The sequence below is a fragment of the Cricetulus griseus genome, chromosome 10 (genome assembly GCF_003668045.3).
Source record: "Cricetulus griseus strain 17A/GY chromosome 10, alternate assembly CriGri-PICRH-1.0, whole genome shotgun sequence".
Taxonomy (NCBI): Eukaryota; Metazoa; Chordata; class Mammalia; order Rodentia; family Cricetidae; genus Cricetulus; species Cricetulus griseus.
In genome coordinates, this window is record NC_048603.1 from 27,898,263 (window position 1) to 27,909,528 (window position 11,266).

The 11,266-nt window shown below is 47.2% G+C and overlaps 1 long non-coding RNA gene across 1 annotated transcript; it reads right to left on the bottom strand.

Moving 5' to 3' along the window:
- Positions 1-1,803: 1,803 nt before the first annotated feature.
- LOC118239367 lies at positions 1,804-7,943 on the bottom strand. Its single transcript, XR_004771300.1, has 3 exons — positions 7,832-7,943; positions 3,167-3,262; positions 1,804-2,597 (listed from the first exon to the last, which is right to left on the bottom strand). It is a non-coding gene; the product is annotated as an uncharacterized LOC118239367 (long non-coding RNA).
- Between the last annotated feature and the right edge of the window lie 3,323 nt (positions 7,944-11,266).

The following is an 11,266-nucleotide window of genomic DNA, read 5'->3' on the forward strand; positions in this document are numbered from 1 at the left end:
AATTCCAGGTTGTGTCAAGTTGACAATTAAAACTAACTGTGTGATGACACTAGCTGAGCTCACAATGAAACAAGGGAACAAAAGAGAAGGGAACTTGGCAGCCTGTGCAGTCAGAACCAGAACAAAAGGGAATATTAGAGGAACTAGAAAGAAACCCAAATGTATAATAAATACCCAAGAGGGTGTGGTGGCGATGGGTGTCAAAATGGTAGTTTGGGAAGGACCAGCAGATCCCAGACATCTTTTACAGCGCCTGAGGTGAAGCAATGAGTTGAGAAAGTCAATGAGTTAAGAAAAATCATAGAGGATTCACTAAGAGTGCCTAGAGGAGGGCAGGAGAGAGCCCTGATGGGGAAGGGGTAAGAGCTTGGAGATTGACTGCAGCACAAGGAGAAGTGATCTCGGGCACGAGAGATTTGGAGAGGCATCATCTAAACTGAGATAGACCGGGCACTGGATCCAAGATAGAGAGTGGAGGGTAGGTACGTGCTCAATAATTACAGGGCCTTCTCTGATCTTACTGCGAAGCTGGGGTCAGGAGGAAGAAGGGGAATGGAACTTGGTAATATGAGAGCCACTGGGGACACACTTCTCACTGAAAAAAAAAAAAAAAAAGTCAGCACTGGAAGAAAGACCCCCCGAAGATGAATCCTGTCTATTCTCCTGAGAGAATCATGTGGGGAAATTTTTCAATAAAAGAGGTACCTACTGTTGCACTGATTCCTACGGTAGCAAATTATCATAAATGCAGTGGTTTATAATACCACCAGCTTGTAACATGGCTGCTCTAGAGGCTGGAAATCCAAAACTCAAGGCTTAGGAAAAGCTGCCTTTCTTACGGAGTCTTGGGGAAACCCATGGTCTGCCTTTTCTGGTTGTAGAAACCACCTATGTTTCTTGGCTTCTGGAGCCATCTCCTTTCACCAGTAACCTGGGCCCTCACTAGAGTCCAGTGGTTGCTTCTGTCATCACACCTCTCCTCTCACGCTGCCTCCTCGGTCTCTGACTTACAAAGACTCATATAATGACGTCAGTCTCCTGGCTTTGACTTTGGGTGTCTGAGGTAACGTACTTGTAAGTGTGGGGGTTAGGACATAGGCGGCTTGCAGAAAAGAGGCCTCCACCAGGGTCATCATCTTTACCTAAGGAAAATGAAAAGGAAAGGAAAGGAGAAAAAGCCAAGCACTGGCCCAGGCTGCAGACAGTCACCTCAGAGAAAGGTAACCTCCAAGCCCTGGGCTCTTGTCACACACCAGGGTGGCAGTTTGAATATCATTGGCCCCCATAATCTCATAAGGAGTGGCATTGTTAGGAAGTTTGTTAGATTAGGTATGGCCTTGTTAGAGGAAATGCGTCACTGTGGAGGAGGGCTTTGAGGTCTCATATATGTTCAAGCCACGCCCATATATGTTCTTAGACCACTTCCTGTTGCCTGCTAGTCAAGATGTAGGACCCTCGGCTACTTCTCCAGCACCGTTCTGCCTGTGTGTCACTATTATGTACCATGGTGAAAATGGACTAAACCTCTGAAAATGTAAGCCATCCAACTACATGTTTTTCCTTTATTAGAGTTGCCGTGCTCATGGTGTCTCTTCACAGCAATAGAAACTCTAAGACACGAGGTGTTTCAGATTTCTTACATTACATAGTTTTCCTTTTACCCAGTGTCCCCAAGTCTTGGGTCTAAGTCTGAGTTTCTTAACCCTCTCCAATTTGGGATCCCTGAGAAATCTGGACATGATCTCTCTCACACACAAAACAGCATACAAATCAAGCCACAACTGATCATAAAGAAATGCCTCTTCTAACATGTAATTTTACCATTGAGTAAAGGAGAGATTTGCATATTCATGAAGTGGGTGTGTTTATTTCACAGAAAGAAATAGATCTTGCTTAATACTTGCTTCTGCGGGGCACAGAAGCATCTTCTGTGTTTTTCAGAGTTGGTAGATATTTTGATATTTTTAACCATCAATGCAAAGGACATGAGTCCATGCAAGTGCATAGTTCAGAATGTCAGACTATTGTTAAGGGCTATTGTTTAAGAAACTGATGGAAATTCTGCCCTAATCCCAAGGCAGAATTCATTAATAGCTTTTTATGAAATTCAAGTACATCAAACAGCAATTTTTGAAGTCAAATGTTCTAGCAACACAATACAAAAACAGATAAACGCGATACAAACGGAAGGGTGACGGTGGAAGCAGTCTTCATTTTTGCATAGTTAAATCATTATTTCAAAGGAGAATCGGGAAAAGGAGCACACTCTGTGTCCAGAACCACAGCTTCAGTGAGAGCTTCACATAATATAAATCAATCACACACTCCCAGAGCCCCCTGGGGTTCATCACGCATGAGCTGTCGCATGTCGCATGTTCAGGAGCCTGTGGCTGTTGCTAACTTTCTCACAGTCCCACATGGCCCATAACAGAGCTGCAACCGAGAGTGTCAGCAGTTGGTTCTAGGGAACTTGTGAACAACCCCAAGGAGCCCAGCGCTTTCCCCAGGACACACAGGATTCCTGGAGTTGGGATGTATCATGTGCTCTGTCTCTGTGATGAGGGGCTGCTGTCTTCTGTGTCAGCCGCCTCTTCCCACTGCGTACAGATCACCCTTGTGTGAATTCAGTAGGCATCACAGATATCAACACACACGGCTTTTATAAAGACGCAACAGGAGATAACTTCCATGTAAAGGGTTGACAATGGGTTTGCTCATCAGCTGTCTCCATTAGGAGCCCTGTACATGGGGGACGTCTACCTTGGCTATGTTCTGCGTTCCCCGCCCCACCTGGAAAGTGAGCTTCTCAAGACAAGGTTAAGAAGGGGCAAAGCTTAGCTCCTAATGAGTTATTACGTGGAAACTGAAGCCTCAATCGGATGCTCTGAATAAATGGGAATTCCCAAGAAGACACTGAGGACTGGCAGGGGAAGCCGGGCCACCGGAAAAACAGAATTTCAGATGAGTTGCTCTCCCTCTACAGAGATGGGTATCTTTGTACAAGTTAGGAAAAGCACACTGTCGGAGTGATGCTATCTCAGTTATCCCTCCAGCTAGCGTTGTACACAGGGGTGTGTTTATTGAGCACCTAGTGTATACAAGGCCCTGCTCAGGACGTGAGGGAACAAAGGACACATAGCATGTAGCATCGCTTGAGAACACTCACCATCCGCTGCGTGAGACCATGGACACACTCTCTACAAGATCACAGCATCCTCACAACACCAACAAAGCAGGTATTCTTGCTGTACACATTTGTCAGCTGGGAAAGTTGAGGCAGGAAATACATGGTTTTCACACAATGACAGCAATCCTACACCATACGTAACAAAGTCCTATGAATGTTAAAAGCTGGCAAGGAGGATAACATGGGCCAGAGATGGGGCTTTTTTTAGGCTTTTTTGTTTTGGTTTGGTTCGGTTTGCGTTTTGGTTTTTTGAGACTGGGTTTCTCTGTGTAACAGCTCTGGCTGTCCTGGAACTAGCTCTTGTAGACCAGGCTGGCCTCGAACTCACAGAGATCCGCCTGCCTCTGCCTCCCGAGTGCTGGGATTAAAGGCATGTACCACCACTACCCAGCCCAGAAGCTGTATTCTTTAACTGCTAGCTGTTAAAATATATCTTCTGCCATCTAGACTTTGAACATCAATAAAAACCTATTAGCTCTTAGGTGCAGTGTTAGGGCTAGAACCGCTGGACCCTAATGTCTGTACTTGAGCCACAACTCACCCTTTCTAGTCTAACATCTGGTTGAAATGGGGGCATAGTGGTCCATGAATGGTATCCCAGCATTCACAAGGAAGATGTGAGTCTGAGGCCAGCTGGGATTCACAAGACCTTTTCAAAAAAAAAAAAAAAAAAAAAAAAACACAACTCAGTAAAGTGTCTGAGATCACTTCACATGTCAGTGGCCCCAGAAAAGGACTTAAAGTGACAGAGAGCGGAAGGGAGGGCAGGTAGAGACTGGGAGAGATGGAGCCTGAATCAGACACCATGTCGTCAGCTGGCTTGAAACAGTGGTTTCTGCCGAACGCAATTACTCATGTGAAGACCTGTCTCCCTGAGAGATGACTGAAGATTCGAAACCGCTTTCCAAAGGCCCCGGGCCGATGTGTATCACTGGGTGCTTGTGTGTATCCATGGCCCCAGAGAAAGAGAAGATGACAGACAGGGGCCAAAGAGGAAAGGCGAGCAGAGAACAGAGTTTCACCGTGGCTGATGACGCCAGAACTATAAATAGCAGCACCTACTCCCAAAGTGTGATTTAGTGAGAGGGCTGGTGCAGTTATTTAAGATTGAGGTCATGCTGTTTTCTGAAAATTGATGGCCTTTTGATTTCACTTTTATAAGGGAGTTCTAATAATGGGTGTCCTTTGTGCTTCTACTTAAATATTAAACTGAGTCATTAACATTAAGTATAACAGACGACTTGTGATACAAAAATAACTAACAAAGTGCTTTGGGATATCAAAATCAGTACATAGAAATGGTACACTCTTCTTGGGTGGTGGTGGCACATGCCTTTAATCTCACTACTCGGGAGGCAGAGGCAAGAGAATCTCTATGAGTTCAAGGCCAGCCCAGTCTACAGAGTGAGTTCCAGGACAGGCTCCAAAGCTACACAGAGAAACCCTGTGAAGAAGAAGAAGGAGGAGGAGGAGGAGGAGGAGGAGGAGGAGGAGGAGGAGAAGAAGAAGAAGAAGAAGAAGAAGAAGAAGAAGAAGAAGGAAAGAAAACAAGATATCTAAATCAATTGTTGTCGCCAAAATGGCCACTTTTTATCCTAGAACCAACCAGAGGGATTTTTGTCTTGGCTCTCCCTATTCTGCATTGGGAGCTTACATTTCTCTTCCTTGAACATGGACCAAGTGACTTCTCTCTAACAAACACAACATGGCCAATGCTGTAGGCTACCCTGTCTGAGATCGGAGTACGAAAGATGTTGACTTCCATGTTGTTCCTGTCTCCCCTCTTGGCCTTTACCATCCTCGGCTAGACTGTGAGCAGCCCTATGGGAAGGAGCTCATGAAGGCTGCGGCCCATGTGCAAGGAAGAACCTCCACCCAACAGGAACCAAATTGTTCCAACGTGAGGGAGTTTAGACTGGGACCCTCCCCTGCTGCAGCCAGCACACTGTGCCTCTGAGCCACACTCGCCTGAGCGAAACTCACTCTCCTGAGTCACACTCCTGAGTCACACTCTCCTGAGCTACACTCTCCTGAGCTACACTCTCCTGAGCGACACTCTCCTGAGCGACACTCTCCTGAGTCACACTCCTGAACCACACTCTCCTAAACCACACTCTCCTGAGCTACACTCGCCTGAGCGACACTCTCCTGAGTCACACTCGCCTGAGCTACACTCTCCTGAGCTACACTCTCCTGAGTTACTCTCCTGAACCACACTCTCCTGAGTCACACTCGCCTGAGCCACACTCTCCTGAGTCACACTCTCCTGAACCACACTCTGCTGAGCTACACTCTCCTGAGTCACACTCACCTGAGTCACACTCGCCTGAGCCACACTCTCCTGAGTCACACTCACCTGAGCTACACTCTCCTGAGCTACACTCTCCTAAACCACACTCACCTGAGCTACACTCTCCTGAGCTACACTCTCCTAATCCACACTCTACTAAGCTACACTCCCCTGAGCTACACTCTGCTAAGCTACACTCCCCTGAGCTACACTTGTCTGAGCACTGCAGGATTTCCGCCCCATAGAACCTGGGAGGTAATGAATGTGTTTGGCTTGAGGACCCTAGCTCTTCTTGTTTTCACATCTCCCAGGAGCTTACAGCCTTGATGAGCAGTGGTTTGACTACCGAACTCTGTAGAAGACAGTACCCGACCCCCAGTTCGCCAACACCCCTATTGGACAGGGGGATATTTGGTCTTTGTTTCAATTTCTGGCATAGAGCTCCCCACAACCTTAAAATTTCCTGAATGAAAAGGGATATTGAAGCCTCTGTTGCTCTAAAGAAGTGTCTGCTGGGAGACATTTAGATAGTTTCAGGATGGTGGCAGCTCCCCAGAAAAACCAGGCCTGAGAAGCTTGGGACTTTGGACGCCACCTCAGCCTCTTGGGAGGAAAGAGATATTGGAGACTGAATTATTCACCCAAGTTCAGTGATGTCATCATTACATCTGCACTCTAAGCTTCCATGAAGACCAGTGAAAGCTGGGTTTCGGCCAGGAGGGTAGTTAGGTGCCTGTAATTCCATCACTCAGGGGGCTGAAGAGGGAAGGAAGATGTGAGCTTCAGGCCAGCCTGGCTAAATACAGCAAGGCCATATGGGGAGGAAGATGAGTGGGTTTGGAGAGCTTCCATGTCACAAACACATCCCCAGGCTAGGAAGCCGGTTTCTACCAGCTCTGTGGGGACAGAAGTATCTATGCTGAGGTCCCTTTCCTGGATATTATTTGTGTCCTTTTTAATCAAACAGCAGCCATATGTCATGCATTTCCTGGGCTCTTATGAGCTGCCCTAGGAAATTATCTACCCAGGCAGGGTGACAGGAACCCTCCAGTGTCTTGGTCATGTAGGGACAGAGTATAAGCAGCCTGGTGGCCTTCTGTTTAGAGTTAGCATCTGGGATTGGGACTGTCCCTCAAGCCTGTGACATCTGACGCTAACCCTGGATCTAATTCAGCTATAGGACACAGACACACACACACACAGACACACAGACACAGACACACACACACACACACACACACACACACACACACACACACACACACCACTGGTGTAAAAAGCTTGGAGAGTTGGTTTGTGCAAGAAAAAAAAAAAAAAAAAACACATGTGTGTCCAGAGTATTGTGAGTAAAAACAGCTTAGTGACCCTCACAAGAATGAAAACCAGGAGGAGATAAGAAAATCACTTCCTAGAATTAGCAAACTCCCAAGGCCATGGGGAAGGTGAGGAAAGAGTAGGCTGACAACCGTATGACCTTTAGGAAATTTCCCGTGAGTCATCCCAGAACCTGTAGGCTTTAGAGCCTTCTCCAACCACAAGGCTTAGAAGCTACCCACAACTCCCCCAGAGCATTTTCTTGAGACGAGGAGAGAGGAGGGGCCCCAGACACCAAGCTAGGATCTGTTCCCCTTTCATTGGAGCCCTGATCCTCGCCACCTTGAGAGCTGGTGACCTTACACCTTTGACTGGTGAGAGTGGCCAGAGCTTCATTCAACTTTCTGGGGCTCCTGGAGGTCACACAGTTAGAGACAATGCTATTTCCAGTCCCACAGTGACCCAGTGTTCTTCTCATAGTGCCAGCTTTGTGTCTGTCCCAAGAGCTAAGGGACAGAGTCTGGGAGAGCATTTAAAAGCAAAATCCCAGAGAAAGGACGGTACTCAAAGCCTAACACTGCCATTTGGGGCACTGATAGACTTGACGGGGGAGGGGCAGAAGTCAACCTCAGGAGTCATTCCTCAGATACATCCACCTTGTTTTTTTGAAGCAGAGTCTCCCCTTGGCCTGGAGTTCACTAAGCAGGCTCACCAGCAATCCCTAGCACTGGGGCTACAATGCCAACCAGACACATTTTCATATGGGTTCTAGAGATCAAACCCAGGTCCTCATGCAGGTACAGAAGCCTAGTCCACATCCTCCTGGCATGTAGATGTGTTTGCTGGGGATGACCTTCAGTTTGCTGGGCTCGGCTCACAGTCACTATTCCTTCTATAACGTGGCCCAGCTTTCACAAAGAGAACAGACAGCTGGATGGAAGACAGTCCATTCTACTGGGCAGAACGCTCAAAGGCACTTGAAGGCTATAAGGCTGCTCTGTACTATGAAAACCTTAAAGTCTAATGCTCAGCCTCCTTACCCTGGGATGGAGAATGGTCCTAAAACTCTGGAAATGGGTCACATTGTCAAACTCTCCCCTGAACCTGGGAGAGGAGGGAAGATGGCATCAGAGCATCCGTGTAAGATCACCACAGTGGAAGCTGCAGGAAGAGGAGAGGGGATGTTATTGCTTCATTTGACAGTTTCTGTTTGAAATGTGAAAAAGTTCTGGAGACTGAATATAGCTGATGGTTGTATAGGGAAATAAAAGTGCTTAATGCCAGCAAGCAATCTGCTTCCAAATGGTTAAATGCTTATATATAATGTATTGCTACAATTAAGAGCGCATACACACCAAAGACAAAGTCTACCACGAGTTCTTTCTGAAGTTGGTGGGGGGTAGTTCCAACGCTGTGTCCTCTGGGGGTTCTATAAGACATTGTGAGACCCAGGGACCACGGCCGACAAGAGCTGCTACCATTCAGCCCTCATAGTTTCACAGCAAAGAGCCATGAGCAAACCTGCAGCCTCACAGAGCCAGCAGGGGGATAGGATGACAGCTCAGGCAGTTGTCAGAGGACAACTACAGGCCATCCATTCCAATCTCCTCATTTGACAGAGGACTTGAGTCCCCAGGAAGGAAGAACCAACCCACGCATCCTGTCGGTGGAGGCAAGAGTCAGAGCCAGACAAGATGAAGGAAGAAGAAAGGTGTGACCCTAGTCCCATCACTGGTGTGTTTTGTGACTCTTGTCCCATCACCAGTGTGTTTCGTGACCATGGATCTGACTTCACCTCTCTGGCCTTCAGCTTGGTCATCACTGAAAGGAGAAGGATGACTACACCATGTCACTCTCCAAGGTCTTATGAGGAGGCTGTGGGTGGAACATCCCGGGAACCATGCACAGTCAGGTTCCTGGTGGTTGTCTCACCATCCAAGCCCAGGAACCTTTTACTGAGACACTGTTCTTCCTACATCCTCGCCTGACTCTTCACAAACAGGGCAGATAGGTAGATGTCAGGCTGGCTGGCCTTCCTATTCTCTTAGGCTGTCCTTGAGAAGAAAGGATACCCAGGTGGTCCAAAGACAGCTTCCATTTCCTGGAATAAAGCAGAGGACATTCTGTTTCTTATTCTCTCTTTATTCCACTGCTGTGGGTGATTCCTGTACCCATGAAGACGCAAGATGGCTCTAAGGCACTGAGGCCAGGCTTCTAAGAACTGCTAAGTACATCACTCATTCTGTCCTCAATCCAAGTGGACGAATGTGGGCGATGATCTCTGTGGTGATTTATTATTTATGATTTATTAAAGCTTGCCTGAGGATTCAGAAAGCAAAGTCAGCCTCAAGCCACAGAAGCCAGGCACACACCTTTCATCCCAGCAGCCAGAACCTAGGGGGTGATGGTGCACACCTTTAATCCTAGGACTCAGGATTAAGAGGTAGATGGATCTCTGTGAGTTCAAGGCCACCCAGATCTACACAAGAGTGAATCAGTCCTGAAGAGAAATGTCTCACACAAAGATGATCTCAGCACCTGGGATCACATGCCTTTAATCCCAGCACTAGGGGGGGGGGGTATAAAAGACAGGAGCAGGATCTTCAGCAGTCAGTATCAGGCATTCATTCTCCAGCCACATTGAGGATAGGAAGACATTGAAGTCTCAGAATTCTCCAGCCAGGCTGAGGAGAAGCGGCTGTCTGCAGTTTGATGGAGCCAGGATTGCCTTTCATTCTGAGGTAGAGTAAGAACTAGTGGCCAGCTGCTGCTGTTTTTTCTGATTTTTCAGCTTGAAGCTTGGACCCCAATATCTGTCTCTGGGTCTTTTATTTATTGTGTTATAGATCTTCATATTATAACTAAGGAAACCGAGTCAGGATTTTGACGAACTGAATCAAACCCACAAAGCTTGGACGCTGGAGAACTGCAACTCTGACCCAGAGTCCTTAGAAAGAAAAGAATAAGACTGAACTGGGGTTGTTGGGAGAGGGTTTCAGAGATGGCGCTGTGCTTAAGAGCACTGGCTGCTCTTCCAGAGAACCCAGGTTTGATTTCCAGCACCCACACAGTGGCTCACAACCATCTGAAACTCCAGTCCAAGTGATTCAATGCCCTCTTCTGGCCTCTGCAGGCACCAGGCACACACATGGTACATAGACACACGTGCAGGCAAAACTCCAATACACATAAAAGTATTTGTAACAGTCTGATCTACAAAGCGAGTTCCAGGACAGCCAGAGCTGTTACACAGAGAAACCCTGTCTCACCAAGTCTTGGATTCTGTTTTCTCTCGTGTCAAAGTGTTGTTAATGGTGAGGCCCTAGTTGCAGTTGGAGACTCCTCATAGAATTCCCTCATGAAAGCTCCCAGCAGGTTTGCTTAGAAGATGGATATTCTCTTCCCTTCCAGAAGGAATCACCCAGTCTTTCCCCATGGCCCAAGCAGCCCAGTTCCTGCCCTTTTTGATAACACATCTGTCATCCATGTTACATCACCACCACACCTCACCAGTGACATAAGCCCGCTATTCTTACTCAGCCTGCCATAACCCACTCCTGCTGACGAATCCTTGCTGAGATTCAAGGCCAGATGCTTTGTGTTATTGCCCTGCTGGGGACAAAACTAAGTTGTTGCCATCCTCCTCCTCTCCCCCAACCCCCTACCACCACGCCTCAAAGACCCAGGGATGGATGGTTCCATGAGCCAGGGTCTGGGAGAAGACACTCAAGGTACAAGCATGTGCAATCACTCCCTGAGTTGAGTCTACATGGCATGAGCCACAAAGTACAGTGTCATGGCAACACAGGAAAAAGAACCGCCTGTTAAAACCCATCTGTAAGAAGAACCAAAAGGGGTTGTTTTGTTTTGTTTTGTTTTGTTTTCCTCAGATGAGGAAGACTTCCTAGACTCTCACAGGCAGAGGAACTGAGTTCACAAGATTGGGTCTCTGTTTAGACATCCATTCAAAAAGAGGTTTTGAGCACTGTGTGCCAGAGTTGTTGGCTGGACACTCTGGTGAAGAAGGCCAAAGCAGAAGTTCCTGCTTCAACCATCCTAACACTGTGACCCTTTAACACAGGTCCTCAAGACGTGGTGACCCCAGTCATAAAATTATGTCTGTTACCCCATCATAACTGTAATTTGCTACTGTTATGAATCATAACGTAAATATCTGTTTTTCCGGATGGTCTTAGGCAACCCCTGTGAAAGGATTGCTTGACCACCCCAAGGTGGGGATCGTGACCCACGGGTTAGAACCATTGTTCTAGTGGCTAGTCCAGATGAGTACCCAAGTAAATTCATCTAAATAAGAGTGCTTCCAACTGTGAAAAGTTCTCCGCAGAAAACATAAGAGCTGCAGCAAATCTGTGGCTACTGATTCGGTGGAGAACTGAAGAGATTGAACTGAAATCCACACAACAAAATGGAGGTAACCATGCCAGGAGCAGGGCTGGAATGTTCTAGAAGGGGTC